We start from the raw sequence: 14,874 nt of genomic DNA on the forward strand, positions 1-14,874 counted from the left end.
TATAAATTTTCAATGTATAGACATGAGAGATATTATGTACCTATAAAAGCACCTCACATATGAAAAATGAAATACTTGTTTTAGTGGTTTTTATAGCATACATCACGGGAAAATATGTAGTGCAAACCACATATGTAGTGGAAACTTGGAAACTACCGTTGGATCGAGAAATGGACGTCCGAGATTCGTCCACGTCACCATGAGTTAAAATTTAACTCGCGGATTCACTCATGAGTTAAAATTTAACTGTGGTAACGTGGACGAATCTCGAACGTCCATTTCTCGATCCAACGGTAGTTTCCAAGTTTCCACTACATATGTGGTTTGCACTACATATTTTCCCATACAACACTAAGTGGTTTGAGTTACCTCATAATCAATGAAAAAGATAACCATTGATATTTAATGTCTATTGGATGGTTATGGTGACGCATGAAAATGATCCAATGGCTCTTGTTTTGTGGTGATGTGGCTCAATACATGTTTAGCTTTTGGTGCCAACTAAAAAGGATGTGAGATTGATGCATTCTAATTAATCAACATATCGTATTCCAATTCTAATTAATCAACATATCGTATTCCAAACTGCAGTGGCAAGAAGACATTCAAGGAGGTGGTTAACTGTCTCCAGATTCGTAAGGTGTAATTGATATTAGTCATTTTGCCATACCCTCCTTGATGGCAATCTGTCCTTCGTCCATATGAGGTTTTTAAGCACAAGCCAAGTGAAAAATCTTGCTTTATATTTTGAAGGTACTCATCTACCCTATAGTTGAACAAATAGTTTTACTCGTTACTCATTCATCATATCACACATCCAACGGTCAATAACATCTTAATCCAACAGCTCACATCGCCCCACGTCTCCCCCTCTTCCTTCCACAGTACGCACGCATCCCTCTCCCCGTCTCCCCGCAAATCACGCCGCGAGCGCCCCTCTCCTCACTCAGCCCGCGCCCGCGCTCCCCTAACCCTAATCCCCCTCCACCCTCTCCGCTCCTGACCCCTGCGGCCCCGCTGCGCAGATCGCCATCGCCTCTCGGCAGCCGCACTATCCCCAAAATCACGTCGTTGTGCGCTCACCGTCGTTCCCCTCCCTTCCCACGCGCTCCCTCCCTTCCACCGCTCCGCACCCCACGCCCGTCGCCAGCGCCGCTGCCGCCATCAGGTCGCCATCACTCCCTCTTGCAGACATGGATCTTCACGCCAGCGCCGCCACTCCCCCGTGCCCTCATCGCTGTGCCGCTCCGTCACCCTCTGCCCCTTCTGCTCACGGCTCACCACGCCGCCTCTGTCATCTACGGGCGCTTGCCCTATAGGCCGGCACGGTGCTAGCTAGCTAGGTGCGTGGAGGAGGGTGGGGATGACGAAAGGGTGGGAGGTGCTAAGGCGAGGCATTCCGGGCAGTCGTGGACCTAGCGCCATCATCTCCCCTCTCAGGTGCAGTCCCATGACCCTTGTACTTACATTACAAACTCAATCGTTCACCCCTTCTTTTTACTGCCTCCCAGTTCTTCGTCAGAGGCAATGAAGAAAGTTTGTATCCGCTCTGTCTCAATCAACCGTACAAATTATTTTCCGCTCTGCCTCAATCAATAGTTCAAATTATTGGTATCATGGTTGAATGATATTTTACAATGACGGGACCCAAATTATCACCAGATTTTACAGTGGCAGGACCCAAGCATATTGCAAACGTAGGAGTCACACAGCCATTTATTTATCAGTTTAAGAACTCACCAACTGATCCATTGTTGACGAAGCAATATTTTATTTCAGTGATAAAGTTTTCCCATTGTTGACGAAGTCACACAGACATGTATGTTTTCTCGTAGTAATCTGCTTGTGTATGTACGGATCTAAATAGTGTAGATGACACATTTAATAAGCAATTCAGTGTTCTGTATATTTATTTTGGCAACGACGGTGGCATCAATCTGGCTTAGGTGAGACTGGTGGTAGTGAGAATTTGTGTCCTTATGTTATGCTCTGGAGATTACCCCCTACATTGCTCTGAGTACAACTGTTTTATTCAGGGCTGCAACAATGACAAATTCTGCAGTGTGTAAAGGTGTGAAAAATGAGCTTCAAGGTATGTCCTTTTTCTTTTTGCTACGCCTTTTACTATTGTCAATGCATCTGTTCATGGTATTAGCCATCAACTTCCACTGCCCTGCTATCACTTCATGGTTTGTGACATCACATTGTTGCCTATAGCTCACAATGCCCTGGTACTTGCAAAAAAAAAACCAGTATATCTGTTCTTTATGTACTATATATTTTTCGTTGCTAAAACTAAATTGAGAGTTGAATCCACTGTCATTTATTTGTTACAAGTACTTTTATTTTGTGATTCTCAGCATTACACTTTTACTGTGATACTCCCTCTGTTCCAATTTCCAAAATGTAATGTGTTTTAGTTTTATCCTAATTCAAATTAAGCTTCTTTAAAAGTTCAAATGTACTTTAAATCTTCAGAATAATATGACTAATATGTACCATTTAGTTTAGGAACCACCATGAATTCCTAGGCATATGGTAAATTTCTCTATATTTCTGATGGTATACAGAAACCAGAGTCGTATTACTTGTAAGTGATATGACGAATATCGAGCGGGTTTTGATGGCAGCAGCGAACTTTACATATATCGACCGTTTCAACTGCCAGTAGGGTGGTTCATTTTTCCATCAACCTAAAGAAAGAAAAGTGTTTCTAGATTTGCCGCTGTCTCCCCACAACCGTCAATGCCCGCCACTACGGCCCTATCGCCGTCGCTACCCATCACCTTGCCAGACAACCGAATAAGAGGAATTTGGCCTCAACAATGTCACTGCCCCGATCAATCTTCCATCTACACCAAAAGCTGGAAGGAGGCATATATATTTCAATACATAATAAATTTATTTTCCTGACACATTACTTCCTATGTAGAATTTGTGTTAAGTTCATAATCTGCCTTATAATTTTCAGGATAATGCGTTGCTCTGATAAGTTTTAATAAATAAAATAGGCTCTAGCTTCTGTGCACATATTTATACTTTTAAATCAACTGTAAGTTTCTTCCTTGAACAGCTGCATCTTATCCTTCAATGTCTTCACGGAATACTTTTTTTCATCCTATCCATTTTTTTACCGTCTATTTAATCAAATGGCACGGTTTTTTTTCGAAAGGGTTTCACCAATCCATATTATTATCCATTTACTGTCATTGTCACTAATCATGGTTGCTGTATGGAAACAAAAATGGTTTCTTTTTCATGTTAACAGAAGCTATGAACCATCCTAATATTAAATTATCAATGGCTATTATGCATCGGTTCAATAGTGACTCGGTCAGTTATGTGATCTACATCAGTGAGATAATTGAAATCAAATTATTATGTGCATCTGTGACAAAATACTTGCTATTTAATTCTCCTCCCTCCCACTAACATACATCTGTGATATAATTGAAATCAAATTATTATGTGTATGTGTGACAAAAAAAAAGTTATTATCTGCATGTGTTTCTCAAATTTAGATAGCAGGCCTAATCTTTTGTCGAGCTAGGAGAAGCCCTGAGTGCCCTGGTTAGGGATAACCTGGAGCTTTTTTTTAAAATGAACCTGGAGCTAAAGAGTTTTTCTGGTTCTGTTGTAGCTGCCAGAATGGAAAATGCCTGAACATTGTTCTGAAGATGAGTACATCTTTTGCAAGTCTTGATCTGTGCACCTCTTCAGCTGGTTGCCAGCATGAAAAATTTATGATTCTGACATATGTCTCTGAATATGTTTGTAACAATGAATTCTAAAAACATATATCTCTGAATACGTTTGTAAATTTAGTTGGATTTTATGAAGTTTTCAGTGAGCTTTGGAATGTTTATGAGATAGCTCCATTTCTGAACTTGTCTATCTGAACTTTGGTCGTGACCTCATCTTTTCTTTTTTTTTTTGCAGTAGCAACAAATTAATGGAATAAATCTATACTTTTTGAACATATTCTTTTAAAACATATATTGGCTTCGTATATTGTATTCTGAATTGATTATATATAATTAATTTTTATTAAGATTTATTGTGCTCACACAATATCATATTATTGTACATTATGTGAACTGTACGATATTAATTGAATTAAAGCTCCAATTGCACATATCATATACTTTTTTTTGCTAACATGAAATTTTAGAAGTTATTAAAGAAACATCGAATTGCACCGTAGCGTTTAGCACGGGCATATTACTAGTGTCCTACAGATCATTCCCCCATATGCCCTTCCCACGTCCTTTAATTGTGTTATGTAGAGAATATATTAATTTAGAGAAATTTTAAAGGGAGCATCAAGCTGATGTTTTTATTAGAATAGTATATATAGGATTTGTTCATGAACAAAGATGATTAAAGTGAACTAAAACCACGTTACTCCTCAGCAACCCATAAGAAAAGAAAGACAAACAAACCTCGAACGTCTTCCATGAAGCTCACTTCTGAAATTTTACCTAGTAGCTTCCAAGGTGATAAAAGAGCACCATAACGGGAAGCCAATGAAAAACTAGATGCTATATGAAAAAAGGAAATTCGTAAAAACCTAGACAATACAAATAAATATAAAGTGGGAATTTCCGAACGCAGGACCCCTGGTCGAAACAGATTATTGTCACTGATTATATACTTAACTAGGTCATGCCCCACGCGCACATTGCTGCGGGAGTTTAGTATAATAGCAATAAGTACAAATAATATGTAAGATAGCTAAACATTAATATGATTTATGGTCATTTAAATATTATATAGTATGATGATCCAAATATAAAAGAAAGGCGATGAGACTTTATGAGAGAATCAAATGAGAGAGGTAATTTAGAACATAGATTAATCATCTAAGGGCTAAAAACAATTGAGATGATTTGGCTTAATGAGAGAAAAGATACATAACATTAACTAAGTGATGATTAACTATATAGTTATATAGGATATTATAAAAAATAATGGATAGATATATTTAAATATTATGTGAATTATGTGGGATGATTATTTAATATGTTTGCATTTTAAAGCTCTAAAATTTAATAAATATAGAATTATAGATAATATACTATGCACGCAATGATGTTTTAGGTGTAATAATTGTTAGCAGATGATGATATAGCATCTTGTAGGTTGAGCTTTAGGATTTGGTGGGTTATAATTTTATAGTAACCACAATACCGGATATTTCGACCCACAACTATTAAAACCGGTGTAATTTGACTCCCTCGACGGTTTTGGAGGGTGGTTTTGCTGACATGACGCCTACGTGACAGTGTCAACCAGGTCCTCGTTCCACGTGGCGTTGATGTGACGCTTATATGGTATTAGAATTAAAAAAAACTAGATGTTGCTCTGCGCGTTACGTCGGATTATTCATGTGTGCAATGCAGCTATAAATTTTTAATGTATAGACATGAGAAATATTATATACCTATAAAAGCACCTCACATATGAAAAATGAAATACTTCTTGTAGTGGTTTTTATAGCATACTACACTAAGGGTCTGAATGTTGAGTTACCTCATGATCAATGAAAAATAATAACCATCGATATTTAATGTCTATTGGATGGTTGTGATGACATATGAAAAATGATCCGATGGCTACTTCTTGTAGTGGTTTTTTTATAGCATATACTACACTAAGTGGTCACTGAATGTTGAGTTACCTTTTAATCAATGAAAAATGATAAGTGTTGATATTTAATGTCTATTGGATGGTTGTGGTTACGTATGAAAATGATCCAATGGCTCTTGTTTTATCATGTTTTGTCAGTGATGCGGCTGAATGCATGTTTAGTTTTTGGTGCCAACTATATAGGATATATAGATATGTGTAGGGCCCATATGCTATTAAAAAAAAAAATTGGGGGACCCACATGTCATCTTCTCTCCTTCCCTTCCTCCTCGGCGGCGGTGGGGGCAACTGGAAGGCCGCCGTTCTGCAGAGCCTGCTGAGCTTCGTGGTAGAGCAGGAGAAGAGCGTTGTTGTGCTGCTCAGCAACCTGGTGAGGTTCGCCATGGACAAGGTCACAGGGACGTCTACGGTGGCGACTGGCGAGGCGGAGGCGCGGGAGGACCAAGATGCGGGTGGAAAGCAGCAGCAGTCAGTGATTGAGCTAGCGCGCGGCTTTTGACGGAAAATCCGCGCTCAGCCGATGGTACCGGGTCTGTGTTGGCACGAACTAAGTCAACGAACAGTCGAACACAACGGTCTGAGAGATCTGCTTAGCTCCAGTGCAGGTCCAAAGGTTGATGAGGTGCGGACGTGCCAGTCAATTTGATCCTGCAATTGACAAGATATACAAATAGCAGATCAAATAACCGATCGGCTGACAAGCCGATGGAGTGATTCCAGCCGATACCGGTATCAGTCGATAGTGATAGGATTTTGAGCTATCGGCCATATGTTTGATGTAAAATCTGACACTTGATGTAAATAAAGACAATCGGCTGATGATAATGTAATATAACAATAATATAATCCTGTAGGAACCAATCAGCTAACAATGATATGATAGAACAAATATTGATCCGAAAGTTAAAGCATACATCGGTTGAAGGTCCAATGTCATAAATCCACAAGATTAGACAAACAGTGAAACCTTTGTTGCTATCGGCTAAATCCAACTTGTATGCAATCCTTGTAAGCCGATGCAACGTCCAGATAACTCATTGGCTAAAACCCCGATGAAACCTTTATTAGCGATCAAGAAGCAGGCTAGAGATTATGGTTCTAAATACGACTTAGTAGGTCGAATGTACTGATGCAGCACTAAGTATGAAACACAATATCTAGACAATCAAGCCCTTGACTGATTTTCAGGGTGGTAGATACCTTAGCTAATCTAATTTGGGAAAGCGACTTAGCCGATACCGGCATAAACCCTAAAATGAATATCAGTCGTTACAAGTAAATCAAGCTACCAAACTAGATTAACTAATATATATGATAAATAGGTAGGCAAATATATCAACTAAACCTGAGCAATCCAAGAGGTCGAAGCGATGCAGCCTTGAACGATGCCAATGTAGCCAATAAAATTGTTAGGACCGGCGCAACGTAGGACTTGCCCCCTATGTCGGAGATCGAAAGCCGATGCAGCCCTGCGTTAAGTGTCAAGTTCCGTCGGATGATAAGTAAAAACCTCAGTAAAAAGGATGGCGATGTGCCGAATTTGTATTGATTGTGGAGATAGTTTACAATCACCCCAGGTGTACATATTTATACCCATGGGTAGGTACTAGTCCTTATTGGACAAGAAAGAAACTTTCCTAAATATAAAGTAAAACATAAAGTCCTTATGGGACACTAAACACACTTTCCTAAAGATAAAAGGAAACTAACAAATACTGCCTAATTAATAGATAACTTGCCATGCCGCATTCAGCATCCTTCTTGAACTCGGTCACTTCTGGCTAAGCTTCCTTTAATAGATTAGTTTTCTTAACCGAATATAGCAAGAATCCGACTATTGGCGACTTGATAATTCTCATCGGCCGATTCCAAAACTCTGAAGCCGATATTGATTTTAGGCTGATGACGTCTTCAAGGCTTACCAAATTTCATTGTTAACACAGGCCCCCCCTCCAAAAAAAAAAAATTGGAGTACGAGAGCTCATGCTTCAATATTATCTTCAGTCTAGTCTTAATAACTCCAAAATTGATCTTACTTACTGTCTGCATTAGATGAGCTAAGCTGTCGAACTCGTGGCAAAATAATTTATCCTTGATAGGTGTTGATAGCCCTTGGAATGCAAGATATGCTAGTTGCTCATCACTTAGACTCAAACTATAACATCGGCTGCGGACATTACGAAATCTCTGAATATATTCCATAACCGATTCTCCTTCTTACTGCTCAACCGATATTAAGTCTATATTATTACATAATTCTTCCACAGCAACGCGCGGGGTACCCATCTAGTTAATCATAGACATTAGCACCCATACGCATAATTAATCATACTCACTAGCACACATATACACAGAATTAATCGCTTGCCCATCTGAACATCAATAGCATCATCACAATTCACAAGGTTTGACAGATCTGATAAGAACTGTCCCTACACATCTACTTATTCAATCACATAAGCAGTAAAATGTCTCAGTCGAAAGGTAAAAGTATCAGGCAAATATTCAATCACATAAGATCCGACACTAATGCTTGCTCCAAAGGATGTCTTCACCCTGAATAGAAGTGCTAAAAAAATAACATAAGTGCTCCTCTCCTGCATGTCCAGACCAGAAAGCCATCCATGCGTGCTTTACAGAATGTCCTTAAAAGAGATAGTGACAACACTATTATACTATGCCAATTTACAGAAATGCTGCAAACGCCAGATGTGCAACTCCAGGAAAAAGATGAACACTAGTGCTGAAGCAGAACTGAAATGGTATAATACTTGTTTAAGGACCCACTCAAGTGCAAGAGAAATTATAATATAGCACTAATGCCACCATGAGCTTCAGTGGCCCGGCTACTTCTTGCCATTATCTCTGAATATCTTATGATCTAGGTTTAAATTTTTAAATGGAGTTTCAGGTTGCAAACCAGTGCAGTACAACCGATTTACATCAGTAAAATTGAAATATTTCTGAAGTACAAGGCCTATATGTGCTAGTCCCAATTAAAACTGAAATAGTTTCCAATGAAGTTCAAACCGGGAATTTCAGTTATGTTCATATTGGCCATGAGTTGCGGCCAAATTTATCATTGGCACAAAAGACTTGAACATGGGTTCTCAAAAAATCTAGAACCATAAAACATACATATCTATCATACAGTACCAATGTTGGTATTCAGGTAGAACTAGTTCTTGGTGAATCAAAGACAAGGAAATCAAATGAAGGGTACGGTATATAACTTGCACCTATTGTTGCTAGGATGAAGTATATGGTGCTTTCCTTTCTTTTGGACTAAAAATAGATAAAATCGTACATCCTAAAAACAGTAATACTAGATGTGTTTGAATACAGCTAAATTGTACCATGTGCTGCTTGTTCTGAACTTGGTATTTTCAGATTTCAGAGCAACTCTGCCACAGCTTGAGTTCTAACTCTGCTTTTTTTAAGAATATTTACTCGGCTTAGCAACATATCCAAACGAAAAACAGGGATATGGCAGATCATATAAACAATTGTGATGTTGTTGGGAAATTTGGACTTGTACCCACCAAGTATAAGTCTAGCTATTGCTCGATAGACACAAGCACCATGTGGGCCTACCCAGCATGTTTTATCTAGTTTCGTTCCAACTTAAAATTGAGTAGAATTTGGGTTTCAGGTCATAGTTGAAGCAGCTAATGCATATAACTGAAAGTAGTAAGACACAGCTACGAAAAGAAACTGCTAAATTGATCATGCTTCAGATTCTAACATGGCAACAATTGTTTGTTTTGAGCATGGAACTTCCAGAACCTATAATCCTTCGGTTTTCATTTTGATTCACAAAACTGTACATGATAATGCGGCAAGGCAACTCACGAGAATATGAACATCAAAATTACTAAACGACTGATGCCTGGAGCTTTCTCTAGTTCCTGGCAGCTAAGGTAGAAATTAAATTTGAAAATATACTGTTAATTCAATTTTTTCTTATAAATATTCGGGATGTAAATTTTTTTGCGTAAATATATCGTCGGTCTCGCACAAATGTTGCACGAGAACGACGTGGGAATGACGTCGTGGATGGTATCGCGCGGCGAAAGTGCGAGACCGCGTGGTACCGCGGAATGGGAGAGCGAGACTGAACGGTCTCGCGGAGTCAAGCAGCAGCAGCAGGGGTCCTGCCTGATGCAGCAGCAGCGAGCCCCGTCGTAGTCTATTTCATCTCCAACCAGCAAGCAAATATTCCACATCTTCTCTTCCTCTTCCACAATTTCATCTTTAGCCGTCACTGCTAAGACGCCTATGGCTAAGTCAACGCAAGCTCCAGCTCTCCTCTGCACATTCTCTCTCCATTACTTTGCATGTACTGATGTAGCTTGTGCTGCTTCAGTTTTATTTTGGGGAGAACAAAGGATATGCATCAATGCTTCATTGTTCATCATCATCTGTCAAAATTGTTGGTTGCTCCTAATTTCAGTTGCAAAATCTGTCAAAATCGTCGATTTGTTTTTCATGTCTTTGAGCTTGTACTCCATCACACATATGCAGTTAATTTTTGTGCTTGCTGGTCGCTGCCATCCGATAATCACTCATCAATTATCACCGTATTTTATTATTGTTAGCTGCTTATCATAATCCCATTTTACATCTCCAAATTATCATGATGGCTTGGAGTGGTAGTTAGATCATTAGCTCATTGCTTGCTACTGTCAACACGTTCACTAGCATTCTTTGGGTCTTTTGCTAGTAACTAGAAAGAAAGCCCGCGCAGATACGCGGGGAACTTATTCATTATGATTATAAAAATAACGTTATGAGAATTAAGTCATATCACATCATATGCGTATAAGAAATTATATATTTTACCTCATAATAACAAAAATCTATGTCGTGAAATATATTGTAGGTTTTAATATAAACGATAGGAATGTTTCTTATATTAAAAAAATCACTTTTGTCCTGATTATGTAAACTTGCCTATTGTCACCATTACTTCTTACCATTGTCGCTAGATGCCTTTTTAATAAACGGAACTGCATCTGTAGCACCAAAATAAGCCTAATACATCATAAATACATAAAACATTTATCTCCACTATATACCTAAGTGTTTATGTCAACACATAGTTCTAAATCTATAAATAAATATACTTAAAATACTGCATCTATTGGTAAATGTGATATTAGTGTTGAAAATTAGACATGAATATCCCCTCTAACAGGTGGAGATACCAAGTCTTTATTTCTCGGTTGCCTTTAAACATGGGTTCCATATCGACATACTCATGCCTCTCAAGGACAGTGTGCAGTACAATTTTAAGTCCTAATTCACTATCAGCATTCTTAAAGATGATTGCATGAGTAAGTAAAAAGTTGAGCACTATTGTCAACGGTGGTTTCCACTGGGGCCACCTCAACTATACTTGTAAAAGATGTTCAATAGCCTTTAGAGAAAGCAAGAAAAGATTGATGTAATGAAAATAATTCTTCCCATAAAAAATAATTGTTTTTACGTTTTGTGTAGACATAATTTTTTCTAGTATTGAGCAGTACTACCTAATTTTTTATGTATAAATACAATATTCTGCTTTGAAATGAGTGAGGTTGATCATTAAGAAATGTATCGCTAAACAGATATATGACCATAACCATCTTCAGAGTATCATACCATTATATCATTGTTTATATTTTGACAAAGATCAATATTTTAGCGTATGGTTTGTTTTCGTCACCTGTTGTTCATAATTGGTTCATAATTGCATGAGACACATTTACTAATTTTAAATTTTATTTACTTTCAAAAATTATTAAAAATAACTAATTTATTGGAGTGCACTTATAGCATACATTCATCAACTATCAACTATCATTTATACCCGACAAATTAGAATTCCTCGACTATAAACAAAATATATCATGAGTAATTTAATGCACATTTGTTAACAAACTAATCTGGCGGGAAAAACGTATGGATTAAGGGGCCGTATTATAGCAAGATTATTGCCTAGGAATACCAATGAAATAGTTTTGAAAAATATGAAAAAAAACATTTGAGAATCTTAGTCTCCATAAATTAAAATTAAATCATATATAACTGACAAAGCATAATGTTGTTTCGTTTTCAAGCATGTCGATTTCAGTTAGTGTTATATATTTGTCAAGTTATATTTGACACCACAAAATATGATGTGAAGTTATTTCAAAGATTATGATGAAATTAATTATTATATGTCGCCTAAATCATTTGAAAATTATTATAATATTAATTATTATATGTCAGATCCATGTGTTGTAATGTATTTATATCATAATATAACTATGATAAGTCATCAGCATTTGAATACAACGGATTATAATTTAAAAGTGGGTGTTTAAATACCTTTGATTTGATACTTATAATGATCTAGTTTAACTTGCATATTTCTGGAGTAATAAATTTTGTTTCATAGTATAGAAAATCCTATTTTAAGGATTGTCTATATTTTTTCGATGTTGTACCAACATACATATTTATTTTTTGGGCTTTATAGCTTTTTTTAATGGTATGTATGTATGTTTCTTTGGGTTTTTTTAATCGAATATCCGGTAAATAGTTTATCTCGTATACATAGGAGATTAAGAGAAAGCGGGCTAATGTAATGATATAAAATAACGGGTCCATTAATTTAAATGAAAATCGATGGTGAAATTATGTAGTGTCACGTACTGGTCTAAGAGCGCTTGTAGAAGCACAAAAAATCATATTTGTAGAGTAATAAACTTTATTTTTATAGTATAGAAGATCATATTTTCAAAAGGCCTTTGATGGTTATAACATTGTACATGTATTTTCCTTTAGGCTTTAATCGTGCTTATATGGTACGCATCCTTCCTTTTTTCCCTGGTGAACAGTTTTTTTTTTTGTCTTTATATTTTTGGTTTTTTTTCCATCCAAAGTAACGTACCTAAAACGGTGTAAAATAACAGGTCCACCAATTTAAATGAAAATCGATGGTGGGATTGTAGAATGCCACATGGCGATCTAGGAGCGCTTGTAGGAGCGCCACGTGGCGGCTTGAGAGCGTTTGTAGGAAATTTAATGGACTTTTAGTATATAATAGATAATAGATAGATGTACATTACTGCTTGCTGCACATCTATCAATATTGACTTTTGTTATATCCATCAATTATTGTCCTCTACAAATCAAATTTTCTTTGTTTCCTATCTAGTCTATCTATTCAAGTCCTGCTGCATACTCCCTCCGTATTTTAATGTATGACGCCGTTGACTTTTTAACAAACGTTTGACCTTTCGTCTTATTCAAAAAATTTATGTAATTATAATTTATTTTATTGTGACTTGATTTATCATCAAATGTTCTTCAAGCATGACATAAGTATTTTTATATTTGCATAAAATTTTTGAATAAGACGAGTGGTCAAACGTTGGTTAAAAAGTCAACGGCATCATACATTAAAATACGGAGGGAGTATATACTAGCATCGTCATGTCATTTACTAGTTCCCATTGAGTCCATTGAAGTCATTGCCTATTCTTCAATTTGTCGAAGTCTTGCCAATCTATCTCCATCATCACTAGTTCCACATCGGAGCTAGCCGTCATCATCAGTTCATCACCAGCTCCACATCGGAGCAGGTCATCTCCAACTTCCCCAACTCTCCATCGGAGTTGGTCTTCATTATTGTCCTGTCATCATCACCAACTCCCTGCCGGAGTTGGTCCATCATGCTCCCCGTTGGAGCTGACATCATCATCAATCATGAAGGACCGAAGAACAGTTTGTGAAGGTCCTTCAATATCATTGTCACCATCTCTGAATCAATGAAGAGCTGAAAAACAATTTGTGAAGGCTTAAGGTATTAAAGGCTGAAGAACGATCCGTGAAGGCTCCAAGGTCCGCTTCATTGAAGATGAGATGAATCATTTCTTCTTCATCATTTCAAGAACTGCACACTTCGACGTCATCATCAAGCATGGACTTTTGATTTAGTTTAGTGTTTAGTTGTAGTTTTCAAATGCAACGTTATTGCATACACATTGCATTTGAGTGGGGGTGTTAAGTGTAATAGTGTGTATTGGATATTTTGGTTATTTCCCATCCCTCTTGTACACAATATATTGCCCATAGAGCTAAGTCAATGCAACAAGTTTATCCCCAATTTCCTACTCCCTGAAATTGACACACACATCATGTGGTAGATGCGTTTTGAGGCGTTGGATGAGACGATCAAACGGCTACGGAATGGATGAGACCTTTCGGTGTACATTTCAGTTGGGTGGCCATAGCAAAAAGTTTGAATTGATCCTTTTTATATTAGTATAGGTGTAGTACATTTGATTCCACCATTAAAAAAAAACCTCGACTTAGCTTCCGCCATTGCCGCACAATATATGGAGCCGTAGAAAACGTATTTCATTTGGACCCTAGGGAAACATCATAAATATATGGAGGAGAAGTTCCTCATTCAGGCCCTTATCTACACCAGGCCCTTAAAACGTAAATAAACAGATATTTTCTTATCTCTAATCAAACACACCAGCAGATTCAGGTGGTGTTTAGATCCAGGGACTTAACTTTAGTCCCTGTCTTTAGACACTAATTTAGAGTATTAAATATAGACTACTTACAAAACTAATTACATAAATGAAAGCTAATTCACGAGACAAATTTTTTAAGCCTAATTAATCCATAATTAGAGAATGTTTACTGTAACATCACATAGACTAATCATGGATTAGTTAGGCTCAATAGATTCGTCTCGCGAATTAGTCCAAGATTATGAATGGGTTTTATTAATAGTCTACGTTTAATATTTATAATTAATATACAAACATCCGATGTGATAGGGACTTAAAAGTTTTAGTCCCATCTAAACAGGATCTCACAATCCTAATATTAGATCAAAATCTACTGAATGATATCATTGGAAGCACATCTCTTCATGTAATCCGTTGATAAACCGACTAAAATCAATAAAGTCCGAATAAATTTGGTCCAAAAACTTTAAGTTCAATTTGAATTTTATCTGCTTTCTATTAAAAGCTATGCCCTCGTGCCTTTTGTCTTAAGATATACTTGGTATTTTTTTAAAAAAACTTAAAAACAAGTGGTTTGTGTTTTCGAACCGTTCCGAAGTCCGGAGTCCACTGAAATTATGAATTCTGGATACCCCAAACAACCAAATTAACAAAAGAAAAAAACATCAGCCCTCAATCAATAGTCGTCCAGGTATTTTAAAGAACCAAA

The 14,874-nt window shown here is 37.1% G+C and overlaps 1 long non-coding RNA gene across 1 annotated transcript; it reads left to right on the forward strand.

Moving 5' to 3' along the window:
- The first annotated feature begins 906 nt into the window (after nt 1–906).
- LOC107279841 (uncharacterized) lies at nt 907–3,886 on the forward strand. The gene is made up of 3 exons (XR_001542376.3): nt 907–1,440; nt 2,037–2,092; nt 3,641–3,886. It is a non-coding gene; the product is annotated as an uncharacterized lncRNA (long non-coding RNA).
- Nucleotides 3,887–14,874: the final 10,988 nt, after the last annotated feature.

This window comes from Oryza sativa, chromosome 3, assembly GCF_034140825.1.
Source record: "Oryza sativa Japonica Group chromosome 3, ASM3414082v1".
Taxonomy (NCBI): Eukaryota; Viridiplantae; Streptophyta; class Magnoliopsida; order Poales; family Poaceae; genus Oryza; species Oryza sativa.